At 52.5% G+C, this 15,972-nt stretch overlaps 1 long non-coding RNA gene across 1 annotated transcript; it reads left to right on the forward strand.

Moving 5' to 3' along the window:
- The first annotated feature begins 1,627 nt into the window (after window positions 1-1,627).
- LOC139601292 (uncharacterized) lies at window positions 1,628-11,917 on the forward strand. The gene is made up of 3 exons (XR_011682868.1): window positions 1,628-1,996; window positions 8,116-8,393; window positions 10,249-11,917. It is a non-coding gene; the product is annotated as an uncharacterized lncRNA (long non-coding RNA).
- Window positions 11,918-15,972: the final 4,055 nt, after the last annotated feature.

Consider the following 15,972-nt stretch of genomic DNA (forward strand, 5'->3'; position numbering starts at 1 on the left):
GCATCCTCAGAGCAAACCAGAGCTGATGGGCAGGGATGGACCTGCCCTGGGGCAGCTGAGAAAGGATTTAACGAGGAGCCAGAGCCTCACCTGTGTTACCCCAAGCACCTCAGCCCTGCCATGAGAGGGGAACAGGAGCCCCTCTTCTCCCCGAGACAAAGCAGGAATCTTCCCAGCTGCCTCAGCTGGGGTGACACGTGAGCATGGTCCCAATTAGCCTCCCAGATTCCAGTTTGTATCCAATCAAAAAGATTATTAATTAGGTCACTTTTAATTAGCTGCTGTTAATACCGTAGCTTCCCCTCTCCCAAAGACATCACTTTTGCTGATATTCACCATCAAGTACTCTTTCTCAGAGCAATTATCCCATCCAAACTGGTTGCTCTCATAGTTAACAATTTTCATAGTAATGCATTAATTGCCCCTGGCTTAGCCACTGTCTAATCAGCAAGGTGGGTATTGGTTTCTGGAAGTGATTGATTTCAAGGGACTTTGTGCTTAATTACATTTTAGCAAACTCTGTTTTGAATCCTCAGAGAAGAGAGGCATTTTCTGTTTGGCTTTGAACTGGCTGTGTTGGAGCAATCCAAGTATCTGAATTATTCCATTCATTCCTAAGTGTGCTCCTCATGAGATGGTGGAGTTCTGTCACTTCTGATTCATCTTTGCCCAGAAGAGCTCACCCCAATTGTAGGGTTTGCATTAATAAGTAAGTTTGCTTTAAAAAATAATGATAACATTTTATATATATCTGCATGTCAGGCATGGAGAGAGTAGAGTGATCTCTCAAAATGTAATTTGTATATCAATCACTTAACTCAATGGTTTGGGATGAAATGTGCTATATAAATGCAAGGCCATAATTCATCTTCTTTCTTCTTGTGGCTCAGTTTAATTGCACCTCTATTGCCCACTCTGAGGCCCAGAGCTGCAGGGCTGGGGCAGAGCCAGGGCCCAGCTCAGGCAGGGCTGGGGGCTGAGAGGTCCCTGGGGGCTGTGGAAACCTCCTGGGACCGTGGTCTGCCAGGGGTTTCCATGGCATCTCAGAACCCCAGAATGGTTTGGGGTGGAAGGGACCTTAAAGCTCCTCCAGTGTCCCCCAGCCATGGCAGGGGCACCTTCCCCATCCCAGGTGCTCCAGCCCCAGTGTCCAGCCTGGCCTGGGCACTGCCAGGATCCAGGGGCAGCCCCAGCTGCTCTGGCACCTGTGCCAGGCCTGCCCTCCCTGCCAGGGAACAATTCCCAATTCCCAATAGCCCTGCAGCCCCCTGGGCTCCATCCCAACCTGCTGTGCTGATTTGCCACTGGTGGGAGATGCTCCCACTGATCTGCAGCAGCTGGTCTCTGACTCCCCTTCCCTTCTAGAGTTCACATTTGTTATGAGAAGGAAAACATTGGCATTCTCTGCCTGCAGCCCCAAAGGAAGAGCTCTCCAGTTAACGCTTGGATTTCCAGTGGAAGGGGCTGGGGAGGAGGCAAAGGGAAATGGCAGCAAGAAAACCAATTTGTTTACAACCTTTAGGAATCTCTTTACAGTCAGGGCTGTTCATGAGGGGGATGTGCAGACAGCTCTCACTGTTCCTGTCATAGTTTCTGCTCATTATTTCTGCTTAGAAATGGTCTCATTAATCAGCTGTTCTGGGAACACATGTGATCATTGGTATCAAAACCACTAATCATCATAAAGAAGCGATGAAAATTCCTTTTTGCCTGCAGTTTGCCAGACCTCAGAGCAGCAGAGATTTTCTCACCTTCTCCCAGCTCTGAGCCCAAGGCTGGCAGGAGCAGGAGGCAGCTGCAGGCTCCAGCACAGGCTTGCCAGTTCCAAAGAGAAGACCAAGAACAGCAGGTCGTGGGCTACATCTCAAGGCACCAGAAAGGCTGGAAATAACTGCAAGGCTCACTGTGGAGGGATAAATGTCTGGGATCAGCTGCTGTACCCCAGCTCAGCCCGGGTGAGCAGAGCCCCAGCTCCAGGTGCCCCGTGTCCGTCCAGGTGAGCCCTCCCACCCGAGCTCCCTGTGCCTGAACCGCTCCAGCCAGCTTGGAATGGTTTGGAACAAGCAGCAAACAAATGCACAAGTGGAGGAGGAAGAGAACATGAGGAATCAGCGACTTTGAGCATCCTCCTCCCTCACCCAGCACCTCCAGCACACCCTGGCCCCCGAGGGCTGGGAGGAGATGGAGATCTGTGGATGGATGGGGCTGTGCAGGAGCTCTGTGGATGGATGGGGCTGTGCAGGAGCTCTCCTGTGTCAGGAGCTCTGGATGGGGCTGTGTCAGAGCTCTCTGGAGCTCTCTGGATGGATGGGGCTGTGTTAGGAGCTCTCCTGTGTCAGAAGCTCTGGATGGGGCTGTGCAGGAGCTCTGGATGGGGCTGTGCAGGAGCTCTGGATGGGAGGAGATGGAGATCTCTGGATGGGGCTGTGCAGGAGCTCTCTGGAAGGATGGGGCTGTGCAGGAGCTCAGAGCACCATCGCTGCCTCCCTCCCAGAGCTGAGCCCTCCCCAGCTGCTCTCCCATCTGCCCTCCCCAGCTGGGGCTGTGCAGGGGCTGATCCCCAGGGAACAATCCTGAACCAGCACGGGTGGGAGCTGGGCCCTGCAGGCTGGGGGAAAAACGCTGGAACTGGGGAGAGGGGGGCTGGAGAAAATGTTTTTCTGCTCGAAAAATGATAAAATTTTGATAACTTCAAGCCAGCTCAACCGGCAGACAGGCAGCTCAGACAAATGTATAAAACATCAAAAGGCACAGGATGGAGAGCTCCAAATATAGAACCCTGCAATGTAATTCATTCCTGAAGCAGAAAGGGGAAACTTTGCCATAACGTGTTGTGTTGAGGCCCCATTTCCACGTGTGCAATGAGCCAAGATGAAAAGGATTGCAGAGACCTGTGCATCAGTCTCAGAGACTGAATGAGAGGCCCCACAAAAATTAAATGTGCACATGAGAAGTTAACAGGAGGATATGCCCAAAGTGTGCTGAAACATTTTGCAGCTTGCTAAAGAGAGAAAAAACTCCCCACCCCGAATTCCATCATGTGAAGCCACTGAAATCATGACAGAGATGGAAAGGCTCAGGTTTTGCAGCTCTCCCTGTTTAACTGTTTCATCAGCTGCAGCTGAGCTGCAGGGGGATTATTCCTGCTGCTAGGAGAGCAGGCAGGCTCTGAGCATGGCAGAGAGCTGCAGGGAGCCTGCCAGGGCAGGAATCTGCTCCTGGAAAAGCAGGAGCCCCCTGATCCCAATCCCTGCCTGTGCCTGAGCACAGCTCAGGGGGCCTCGAGTCCTCCCCATCAAATGCTCAAAGGGAAAAGAACATCAGTGGGACTTGAGGATGCTCTCCCAGCTCCTTTGGCCCTCAAGGTGCTTGAGGGTTTTTCAGCTCATCCTGCAGCTGCAGCAGAGACCCCAGTGCTGCTGGGGGAGCCCCCAGGGCTGATCCCCCTGGCAGGGGCTGTGGAGCCCACCTGGCCCCGGCACCGTCAGACCCTGCCCAGGAGCCTGGCACTGCCCAGGGCACCTCTGGCAGCACCATCAGGCTCTGCCCAGGAGCCTGGCACTGCCCAGGGCACCTCTGGCAGCGCTGTCAGACTCTGCCCAGGAGCCTGGCACTGCCCAGGGCACCTCTGGCAGCACCGTCAGACTCTGCCCAGGAGCCTGGCACTGCCCAGGGCACCTCTGGCAGCACCGTCAGGCTCTGGGGTCTCTGGGATCAGCAGCTGCTTTGCTCCCTGTGGCTCGGGCAGTCCCTTCCATGAGCTGCACACAGCACGGGCTCATCCGGCTCTGCCTCTGCATCAATCGGCAGCAGAAGCTCTCTGGGTGAGCCAGGGGGTGCAGGGAGAATCTCATGATGAGCCAATGCTGATTAGTGTCCACTTAGAGCAATTATTAGCAGGGTTTAATAATTTGTAAATCTGATCTCACTAAATGACCAGAAATTATTACAAGGGATGCTCAGCTGAGAATTCATTAACCCTTGGTGACACAGACCTTGTTTGGGAAGGGTGTGTGGCTGACAGGGTCCTGAATGCTGCAAACGGCTCCTCTTGGCTCATTCCACCTATCCACAGACAGAAATGTTACTAATCTGTTATTAGCTGTAAATTAAAGGTTCAGTTGAGCTGTGTGTTTCATAGGATCACAGGCTGGCTTGGCTGGTGCAGCTCCTGTAACCTTGCTGGGTAAACCCAAGGTTGCAGCGTGCAAGCACCCAGGGTCCGTTCAGCATTGCTGGGAGCTTTTCCTATTCCTCTTTTTGTCTTGCTGATTTATGTCATTGCTGAGGAAGCGAGTGTTAAAGGTAAATCAGAGCCTCGTGGCCAGGCTGCTGTGGCTGGCAGCAGAGATTGGGCACTGCAAGGGCAGTAAGAAAGGGGCACTTGGTAAAAATTAATCCGAAATTTCTTCTTCTCAGAGCCCACCTAGCTCAGGGTCAGAAGGCTGCTCTAGCCCAGCTCTGGGCAGTGCCAGGAGCTCAGTGCCAGCAGGGAGGGGCTGCCTCCCCTGTGTGGAACCATCCACACCAGCCTGTGTGCAGCAAGGGCACCGGGACCCCAGGGGCTGGGGAATATTCATGGGCAATTATACAGCTGGCTGAAGGCTCCCTGGTGCTTTTCCCCCTCAGGAAACTCCTGTCCTTTTGAAACCCAAAGCAAAACAGTTTAAATAGACCAAGACTTGCCTCCAACACAGCTTGTGGTGTGACTTTGCCCAAACCAGAGGACATTGTCCCAGGATGCCTTTCCCAGGGCCATTTGCTCTGATTCCTCCCCGGTGGCAGCGTGAGCTGGGCCAGATCAGCCTCCCCAGGGCTGCCACCTTCCCTGGCAGAGCCCCTGGCCCCCTCTGCAGGCCCTGGGCACTCTGAGGGAGGCAGATGCCCTCCCTGGGGGCAGCCGTGGCTGCCCCTGCTCCCTGCAGGTGCCCGGCCATCTCAGACCTTTTTTCCATGGAAAACCAGTGGATTGCATGCAGTGAAATGGGATTTGCAGCTGTAAATTCATGCACTCGTGCTTATCCTAAGGTGGTGGTGGAGCAGCGATTGCTGAGGACAAGCCCAAAGCTAAACACACTCCCAGGGTCACAGGCAGGAGACCTCAGCTTATTAAAGTGTGTTCCAATACTTTCCAAGTTATTTTCCTTTCCCTGGTGTACTGTGTAGGCCACGAGCACAGAGGCTCAGAAATTCCCTGTTATTTTTATAGAGATACCACCAAATCTGTTGACCCTTAACAGGTCCTGCAAACACAGAGATTTTTATAAAAGGCAAGTGAAAAAAAAAAAAAAAGAAAAAAGAAGAGGTTTCAAATCTTTGAAAATAGACCATGGAAAAGCTTCTAGGGGCTGAGCATCTTCCCTGTTAATAAAGCCCAGTGCTGCAGCCATGGGATTGCTGGTGAGACACTGCTGCACTCAGGGAGCTGGGATGGAGGTGCCAGGGAGTGGTGGGCAGGGGAGCTTTAATGCTCTGAATAGGAGGAACTCCTTTCCCTGCACTGCAGGATGTCCCATATTTTTTTAGTGTCTTTTGACCCCAAATAATTGTGCCTTTCCCCCAGCGTTGGCTCTGTTCCCCTGGGCTGGAGGGAAGGCAGTGGAAGGTTTGCTGTGGGTCACAGCAGCAGGGACAGAGGCAGGAGCAGCTGAGCTCTGCCAGAGCAGTGCCTTGTCTGGAGGGCAGCTGGAGAGAGCTGCAGAGCAGGTCCCAAGCAGTAATTAGCACAGCCTGGAGCCATCAACAGCAGCTCCACGAGAAAGGAGTGGGCACGCTGCGCTGTTACTGCCTCCTGGCCCTTGGTGCCAACTTTCTGATTAATAACATCCCAAGCCACTTGATGCACTATTGATTCTAAATTCAATAAGAAGAACTGGCAGCTTCTGGCAAGATCACATCATTTTTCTTCAAACTTTTTTCTCTGTTATTCACCCTGAGGCTCCCCTGGCCCAGCCTGAGGCCGTTCCCTCTGCTCCTGTCCCTGCTCCCTGGAGCACAGCCCGACCTGGGGCTGTCCCCTCTGTCAGGGGCTGTGCAGAGCCACAAGGGCCCCCTGAGCCTCCTTTGCTCCAGGCTGAGCCCCTGCCCAGCTCCCTCAGCCCCTGCTGGGGCTCCAGCCCCTTCCCAGCTCTGCTGCCCTTCTCTGGGAAGAGAAGCCCAGGCAATAAACAAAAGCTGTTCAGATCCATTAACAACCTAGGAGAGAAAGGCAAATATATAACAGCGAGCAGAAGGCGGCTCAGAAAGTGTGGAGAAGCCAAGAAATATTGAGCTTTGATCCAGAGAGAGTATTTCAACAAATGCTGAATGCTTTGCAAATATTCCGTGCTTGCAGGAGCCAAAACACATGGCAAGGGAGGAGTAATGGTGCCCGAGGCTCCTGGGTGGGCACAGGGAGGGGCTCCAGCCCACATCTGCTGCCCCTGGCACTGGGAACAGCATCCTGTACCAGGATCCACAGGAAGGGCTCCAGCACACATCTGCTGGCACTGGGAACAGCATCCTGTACCTGAACCTGCACCAGCTGCCCCAGGAGCTGCCAGCAGTGCCAGCCCTGCCCTGGGAGGAGGCAGCTCCTTCTCAAGGCTGCCCCCGCGGGCTGTGTTTGTGACATGGGAACGCAGGGAACTGGAACTGGCTGGAGAAAGGACTGGAGAGCACTGGGAAGCTGCAGCAGGGAAGGGCAGAGGCGGAGGATGAGGCTGCAGGGAGCTCAAGGCATTTCTGGCCCTGCAGGCACAGGAGGGGCTCAGAGCAGGCAAAGTGCCCGCAGGGCACAGATCCCTTTCATTCCTTCTGCCCGATAGTCCCAGGCTTCTGAGCACTAAAACCACATGGATTCTTCCCATTGGAAAAGGAAAAGGCAGTTGTCTCCTACTGAGCTGCCCATGGTTAGATTTTGGCCAAATTCAGCAGAGGGAGACCATGGTTTGCTTTGAGATGTGTTCTGCCGTGTGAGAGCCAGCCCAAAAATTCTAATTTTGCTGCTTTATTTATTTATTGTTCCTGATTTTCAGCAGTCTGTGGGCTATGAATTATGCAGAAGATGCATAGAAAATGAACTGAAGCTCTGGCAGGTTTAGCACAGCTCCAGAGCCAGGCATCCAGCTCCACCTGTCTGCAGCAGCTCCTGCAGCAGCTCCTGCAACAGCTCCTGCAGCAGATCCTGCAACAGATCCTGCAACAGATCCTGCAGCAGCTCCTGCAACAGATCCTGCAACAGATCCTGCAACAGCTCCTGCAGCAGCTCCTGCAACAGATCCTGCAACAGATCCTGCAACAGCTCCTGCAGCAGCTCCTGCAGCAGCTCCTGCAACAGATCCTGCAACAGATCCTGCAGCAGATCCTGCAATGGCTCCTGCAGCAGCTCCTGCAACAGATCCTGCAGCAGATCCTGCAGCATCTCCTGCAGCAGCTCCTGCAACAGCTCCTGCAACAGATCCTGCAACAGTTCCTGCAGCATCTCCTGCAGCAGTGGGTGTCTGTGCTTCCTTTGCCACTTGGATCACACATCCCTGCCCTGTCCACACCAACCAAATAGATCAACCCAGTCATATAAATCTGACCACGAAATCAAGGCCATGAATTCTCTCCTTAAAAATCAATTCTCATTTGTGCCTTGGAGCCTGGGAGCTGCACTGACTTCCTCCTCTCCGAGTAGCTGGCACTTAGCACTTGCTTTTTGCTTTTTAAACCCAAAGTTCTACCTTTTCTTTTTTTTCCTGTTAAATCCACATTTAATCTTACATTTGTGTGCACCAGGGAATAAGAGAAAGGTTTTATTACTTGCATTATTTATGAATGGTATAATTTCAGGGCATCTTATTAAACTAAAGTTCTGAGCAGAAAATAATATTAAACAAGACAAGTGTGTATATTTGTTTCATAAATCCATAAAACCTGATTAACAATGATGCTCCTAATGCTGGGCTGATCATTAGAAGACTTCCTGTATCTGGAGCAGGGTGCTGCACTGGAGGCTTTGATGCATGAGGACAGAGCCCTGCAAAGCTCTGTAAACTGAAATTTGTGGTGCAGCAGGCTATGATTTAACCGAGGCTTTGCTTTTGGGTTTTTAATTATTTTTATTACTTTTCCTTTCTCTGCGAATCTCAGGGCTGATTACCAATACAGGAGATGGAAGCCTCGCCGTGCTCTGCCAAAGCAGCTGCTGGCTCCCAGAGCAAGGCTGGTGCTTTGTGCTTCCCCTTGGGGTTTTCTTACTGGAACTGCTCCCTGGGAGCGGTGTCCAGCAGATCCCTCCCCTGGCACCAGGCTCTGGGTGCAGCTGAGAGCCGCTGGGCAGCGAGGCAGCCAGGAAATGTGGCCTTTCCCATTTTACCTGGTGCTCCAAGGAAAATGTTCCCAAGTGAAGCCTGAAGAGGAAAGGGCAGGTGAGGACATTTTCCTGGGCACAGTTAATGAACTGCCAGCCCCCTTTGGGTCTCCTCCCAGTGCCCAGTGCTGGTCATTTCCTTCCTTGAGAACGGGTTTGTCAGTCTGGAGGGGACACACGGTGAGCTCCAAAGGCTCCCAGAGCCTGTGTGACAGCAGCTGGGGATGGTGACCTTCTGCCCGTCCCCAAAACCCCCTCCAGAGCCTGTGTGACAGCAGGTGGGGATGGTGATGTTCTGTCCCCAAACCCCCTCCAGAGCCAGGGCAGGTGGGGATGGTGATGTTCTGTCCCCAAACCCCCATTGGTGATGTTCTGTCCCCAAACCCCTCTCCAGAGCCAGGGAAGGTCAGGATGGTGATGTTCTGTCCCCAAACCCCCATTGGTGATGTTCTGTCCCCAAACCCCCCCTCCAGAGCCAGAGCTCTCGCTGCTGCTGCTCCATGGAGTCACTGGATGCTGAGTGGAGCTGGGCAAGAGCCAGAGGGGAGGGAACACTCCCAGGGTGCTGCACGTAGTGGCTGCTCAGAGAAAGAAGAAATATTTTTGCGAAGAAAAATAAGAGGATCTGGGGAAATTCGTGTGCAGCTCAGTGACACAGCAGCTCCCTCGCAGTGAGACACTCCATGTGACTCCTCCACAAGTGGTGATAGAGAAAAATTTCTGCTGAAAGAAATTAGCCTGAAGGTGAAAACTTCAAAGGGGCTGAACTCTGAATCCAGCAAGAGCCTTATGCACACCGTGGAGCTGAGGGGAGCAGGTGTTGATAAAGCTCTTCAAAACCCTGCCAAGCCTGGGATCAGCTCCTCCCGCAGCAGAGCCGGGCTCTGGCCAGCCCTGGGCACCACTGGGGACCAAACGCTGGTGAAATGCTCTGAAATCCCCCAAAAAAGAGAGAGGAAGGGGAGGAGGGGAGAAGAGCAGCGTGCCCAGGGCAGGGAACACCTGGGGAGCACCAGAGCCACGGCAGGGCTGGGCACAGGGTGCCAGAGCCCCCTCACCTGCCCGGGGGAATCCCCCTGCTCAGCCCAGAGCTGCAGCCAGGAGGGCAAACCCAATGAGCTCAGCTCCTCTGGGCCCCGGGCCACCCTCCTGGGGCCTGGGTCCCTCCTGGCACCCGCAGGGGCGCTGAGGGCACCGTGCCCTGCCCAGCCCCACCCGGCTCAGGTCCACGGCCTGGGGTCACCCCTGCTTCCCACTCCTTCCCCCGTCGGGAAAACGGGATTTCTGTACTGCTGGCACATGAAAGGAATAGGAGTTTTCTTGCTGCAAGCCATAGAAAGCAGGCTTCATTCAGTTCCTGAATAATTTAGAGTACAAGCCTTTGATTAATTTCATGAGAAAAAGGAAACAAAGTTAGCTATAACTATAGGCCATTCAAAGTATGGATTGCCAGAAAAATGTGCAAAGCGCTGTCATGAGAGGATTAATTACACAGATTAAATATTTTATAAGTTAAATAATGTGTATTTTTTGGAGACAAAATGGAATGTCATTTTTTCCCCCAAGACAGGGAAAGTAACTGTATTCACTTCCATTTAGCCCACAGAGCAACACAGGCTCCAATGACAGAGGAGGATGGATCAGGGCTGTAATTCCCAGCTGGCACCAAAATCCATATTCTGAGCAGCATTTTATCTTCTCCCTGAGAGTCAGCTCCGAGCTTTCAAGTCTCTGTCACTTGTGAGGATCTTCTGGGGGGAGAAGAAAAGGGTCCTGGCAATTGTTATTCCCACTATTATAGTCTCCCACATCTGGAAGGAAAACGGGCTGTGTAAAGTGATTTTAATTATTGTGTTATTGTCCTGGAGGATAATGGCAGAGCCTTTCAAGCTCTCTTCCTTTTTCCTTCACAGAAAGGAGGACCTGAGGCCGATTTCTGCTGCCCACAAGGCTGAGCCCCTGCGCAGAGGAGTTTTCTCCGTGGCACTCAGGGCACGTGCAGCTGCTCTGCCAGGGCAGCCACTGCCGCAGGAATGGATGCAGGGCAGGGGCTCCTGCATCTCACAGGTCTGGTCAATGATTCCATGATTCTGTGGCTCCATCCCAACAGGAGCATCAATCTTGGTGCCGGTTTTTATTGCTTGACTCGAGTCCAGAACATCTGACAGCTGTTGCATTTTCTTCCTATTGAAATTGGTTTATTTCCTAAAAGTTAAAAATGTGCAATCTTCTCCACTGGGAGCTGATGTGCATCGTAATGAAGGTGTGGAGGAAATCACCCCTGTGAGGGACAGAGCCCATCAGCGACCCCGAGCCAAGGCTGAGCTCGCTGCTGACACTCTGTGCTCTCACCTGTACAATTAAATTGTCTGCTGAGCATTGAGCATGGAGCTGCTGAGGAATGGCCATGCACTCAGAGATACCCCTGCCAGCCTTTCATCCCCAGTGCTTCTTCTGAATTTTGGAAAACAAATTCTGCTGATGCTCTCTGAGTGTTGAAACAGAGGGTGGGTCTCAGCTTCATGGAGGGAGTGGAACAGTGATTGATTTGGTTTCAGTGTCGTGCCCTGGAACTTCTGGTGTTGGGGCTCACAATGTAACTTGGGCTTCATAAGGTTTAGATTGGATATTAGGGGAAGATTTGTGCCCTGAAAGGTGAGAAGGTTCAGGCATGGGTACAGGCTGCCCAGGGCAGTGGTGGAGTCACCAGGAGCGTGGATGTGGCCCCTGGGGACCCTGGGTCATGGGGAATGGTGTAAAGGCTGGAATCAGCCCCAGAGATCTTCTCCAGCCCTGATCATCCCATGGTGCTGTTACTGGGCAGATTGAGGAGGCACAATTAGTGGGAAGCCTTCTCAGATAGAAATAACTCCCTGCTCTTCAAAATCTGCATTTTGAATCTGTGATTTTCCTGTCCTGCCACTGCCTGTTCTGTCCCTGGGGGAGGCTCTTCCCACCCTGGGCTCTGGCACCTCGTGCCAGCTCCTCCTGGATCCCTGCAGCCTCCTCCACCTCCCTGCTGCACTCCAGGCTCCGCTGCACTCCTGGTTCCCTCTCCTGCAAGCCTTTCCCTGCTGAGCCCTCTCTTCTCCTCTCCTCGGGTTTTACCCGGGTTTTACCCATCCCTGGCACCAGCCAAGCTGCTCTGCCTGGTCCTGGGAGCAGAGCCTGGCCTGGGGAAGGGTCCCCCCCACCTGTGCACAGCTCCTTCTGCAGTCATTTGTCATCCTTGTCCCATTTGTGCCACTCTTTCCTTGAGAAAAGGGACTTTGGAGGCAATTTGCCCTGGAAAATGACTGTTACGTTATTGATTGGCTAAAAAGGAACTGTTTTATTAAAGCTTAGAATTCTGCATGTTTCTTTTCCTTACAAATATCCTATTACATGCTCAGAGACCACCCACACGCTTTGCTGCTTTTACATTTGCCCAGCAATCTTTCATGCCAGTTGACTTTTCATTTTCAAATCCCTTTCTGCATTAAGCACAGACCCACACACTCCGACCCATTTTGCTTTGAAATAAATCATAAGTCTGTGCCAGAAATGACTCGGGGTGTTCTTCAGAATTTGTAAACAGCACTAAAGTCTTGTGGGAAATGTCACAAAGTGTTGCTCTGAATTTATTAAGTAGTTTCTAATCTCAAATGTCTATATTCCTGTACACAGCCTGACAGTGTTTCTACCTGTAATGGCATTTGATGGCTGGGTGGATTCTGGGGCTCCTGGAAAATCCCACAGACCCAGAAAGGGGAAGGTGCTTTGAGGCTGTGCAGGCTGCTTTGATAAAAGGACAAAGAATCCATTTTGCAGCTTTCTATTAACATTTCACTCCACAAAAGAGAGGAAAAATGGAATTTCTTTGGCCATGGTCAGGATGTGCTGGGTGCTGCCCTGGCTCAGATGCTGAAACAGCCACAAGCAGTCCCAAAGGAGCCCCCAGAGCCCTGCTGGCTCTCCATAGGGGCAGGGGGACAAAGCCTGGGTTCTGCAGCCCCTGTCCCCCGGCTCCCCTCCTGCCAGGCCAGGCTGTGCCATGGGCCAGGCACCACGGACCCCATCGGGCACAGCTGAGGAGGCTTTCTGAGCCCAAAGGGGCGGCCCCAGCTCCTCCTGCTGTGGCCAGCCCAGGGTGTCACACACAGGGGTGACCCCGGGCCAGGGGCTGAACCCCCTCCTGTGCATCCCCAGGCTGAGGCCCAAGGGATGGGAACCAGGAGGAGATTTCCCCTTGTCCATGAGCCCTCTGCTCTGCTCTGCAGGGAGCAATCCTTTATCTGAGACATTTCCAGGGCCAGGGAATGAACTGAGGGTGGCAGAAGGCAGTGAGCTGCTGTGAGGAGGTGGCTGGGAGGGTTTCAGCACTTTTCCCCTAATCTCCAGGCCTACAGTCTTGTTTTCCCAGGACATCAGCTGGAATCCAGCCACTGCTATAATTGGCAGCACAAGCAGAGATGCAGAGGATTTTGTGGCCACACCAGGCGGTTTCCATCCAGTTCCCTGCTCTAATTCCAGGGCTGCCTTGCACCAGCTGCTGGGAGGGTGTCAGAAATTCCAAGCAGGCGATTCCAGCATCAAAAAGATGTATTGCCACTTGAAGCATGTTGGACATAAAAGCAGAGCAGCTTTTAATTAAATTTTTTCCACCAGCCATGGAGGGCCTAAACAAGGAACAGGAGGAGTGTTGTACAGGAGTAAAAACTCTCAGTACTTCGGTGTAGCAAGAGAAAAGCAGCTTTGAAACCAGGAGGAGAAGGCGCCGATGGAGAGCAGGCTGTGCCTGGGGAGCAGTGTGTGGGATGGCACGTGTTCCATCAGGATTTCCCTGAAACATCTGCAGAAACCTTTCCCCGAGCCTTGTGGCCATTGGCTGCCGATTTCCTTCCACACAGCGTCACAAAGGGATGCAGAAAGAGCCACAGGCCAGCCCCGCTCCCACTCAATTCTCCTTTGCCCTACATTTGTGGAAACACCAAGAGATGGCTCAGGCCACAGGAGATCTTTGGACAGTCGTGTGCCGTGGCAGCTGCTTGGGAGGAGATGGGCTGGAAGGACAGAATGGAAGGGCTTTGCTGCCCCTGTGATGGATGGAAGGACAGAATGGAAGGGCTTTGCTGGCACTGTGATGGAAGGACAGAATGACAAGGGCTTTGCTGGCACTGTGATGGATGGAAGGACAGAATGACAAGGGCTTTGCTTGATGGATGCAAGCAGCATCCCTGGGCCTGCTGTGGGTGCACAGACAGGGCAGGAGGACACTGAATGAGCTCCGTGTGTGACTCCCAGCTGATCAATCCCCTGCAGGGCCAGGCAGGGAGCTGGGCATTGTTTGTGAGCTCCTCCATGGCCCCAGCCCAGGGTCCTGCCAGGGATCAAACCCAAGTGAAGCCAAGCAGGTTCCTCTGAGCACAGGTGGGGCTGTGGGGCCCAGGGTCCCCTCCTGGCAGCAGGGCTGGCACTGTGGGCACTGTGGGCACTGTGGGCACTGTGGGCACTGTGGGCACTGTGGGCAGCAGCAGCAGGGCATGGTTTGCTGGGAGCAAGTCCCAGTCCTGATGGATGAGTCTGTTCACTTCCCAGAACTCCTCGTCCCACCCTGGCTTTGTTCATGGGGAGCTTTCTTCTCTGTTAGGGCATCAGTTACTGCTGGAAATCAGCACTCATCCAGCCCAAATTGCTCTACACTGAGCAGAATCTTTAAGCAAATAGAAATGAGAAGGGTTTCAAGCTCCTGGGTCTGTGCAGAGAAATCCATTTCCTCCTGACACTGCCATCTGGGCAGCTCCTGCCTTCCTGAGCCGCTGGCCCAGGGAATTCTTGCACTCAAATTAATTGACATTCTGTCTCTTAGTTTTCTGTCTGCTCCCAAGATAAGCTTAATAATGCCAGAGCTGCCTGACACGGAGTTCATTCTCCAATCCTTTTGGTCTGTATCAGTTTATCTCCTCTTGGCAGGGGCAGGCAGTGGTTCTGAGGGCCAGGGAGGAGCTGCCATCCCTGCCTGTGTCCCCCCAGGACCCAGCTGTGTGTGCCCATCCCTCACCACAGGCGCTGCTGTTGCTCCCTGTGCCAAAGCAGCCAGAGCCCCAAAACACAGCCCAGCTCCCCCAAGGGGCAGCAGCCCTGTGCCATCACCTTTACTATTGGATCACAGCAAAGCAGCTTCCAGATATTCCCCAAAAACGCGAAAATGCCCCCGTTCCCCAGGTGTCCTTCTGCCTGTTATTGCAAAGAGGTTTAATTGGAAAACCCCTCCTGCACCCAGGGCAGGGATGGTGTGTCTGGGGTCAAAGGCTGAATGCAGAAAGCAAAGCAGGACAAACACAGCTGCCTCCCCACAGCTGCCCTGGCACTCTGGGATGCTGATATTAAACTCCTATTAAATTCAAACCAGCTCAGCAGTGTGCAGAGTGCTTGCTGCAGCCATAACTCCTGGTATTTATGTTGTGGCAGTAAAGCAGAGGACACAGTCAGGAGCTCCAGGGCTTCAAGAACTGGATCCGTAAGGAAAATACTCTGCCTTGTTATAAAGCAGAGGATGTTGAGTCCAAAAATTCCATTTCACCTGCCCAGTGTTGATGCTGAATAATTTTATCCTTGGAAAAATCAGTTTTTCTCTTCCACCTCACCCTGGCTCCCAGTAGCATCATTTTAATGGTGATTTATGTGTTGTTCTAACAACGGAGCAGTAACTGGGAAAAAACCCAGCCTGGGGTTTGTGTTAGGGGTGCCAGGGGTTGATAAAGTCCCTGGTGGCTGCTCCGTCCCTTCAGCTCCCGATGGCACCGGGAGGAGCAGCGCTGCCAGCCTGGTGCAGGGAACGGGAGGCAGAGTCTGTAGCCTGAGCACAAACTCTGCAGCTCCCAGGCAGGAGATTCCTCACTCCCTAAGAAAGGCAATTTGTATTTTGGGCACTGGCAGAGAACCACAGAGAGCAAGGAGGGAGGTGTGGAGAGGGCAGAGGCTGTTTGAGCAAGCTCCTGGTGACTGTGATGATCAATCCCAGTTTCAACTGCCCAATTTCTGCATAAAGTGTTACAAAGACTTTATCACAATTACCAGTTATTACTGTACATGTTTCAAAAGGGGAAACTGAGGCACATGAGTGGGAGTGGCCCTGCAGTGCTGCTTGTTCAGCTGCAAAGTCCACCCGGGGACGTGGCTTAAAGGTGGCCTGGGAAGTGTGGGGTTAATGCTTGGACTCAATGATCCTTCAGGTCTTTTCCAATGTAAAACATCCTATTGATCTATAATTCATATTATCTATTTGATCATTATGATGGGACAAGGAATGGCTTTAAACTGAAAGAAAATATTAGCAGGGTTAATCTGCTTTCTCTTATTTCCAGACTTGTTATATTTTTATAATAGGGCTTGCATTGGATCTATTTATATTTTTCTTAATCAGATCTCCCTTTATCTCAGCATTTTCTACCCACAGCCAAAGGGAGGGAGTGTGTTCCAGCTGCTGCTGTCCCAGGCAGTCTGGCTGCAGCAGAGAGACACCAGCAAGATAAAATACATGGCACGGAAAAGGAAGGAAACATTTCAAAGCACCAAACCCCCTGTACTGATGAAACTTGTTTTTCTATTTGCTTCTCTTTTGTTTTACCAAGGGAAATTTATGAGATGTCAGAGCT

Source organism: Agelaius tricolor, unplaced genomic scaffold (genome assembly GCF_023055355.1).
Source record: "Agelaius tricolor isolate 1412-34295 unplaced genomic scaffold, bAgeTri1.0.p SCAF_30, whole genome shotgun sequence".
Classification (NCBI taxonomy): Eukaryota; Metazoa; Chordata; class Aves; order Passeriformes; family Icteridae; genus Agelaius; species Agelaius tricolor.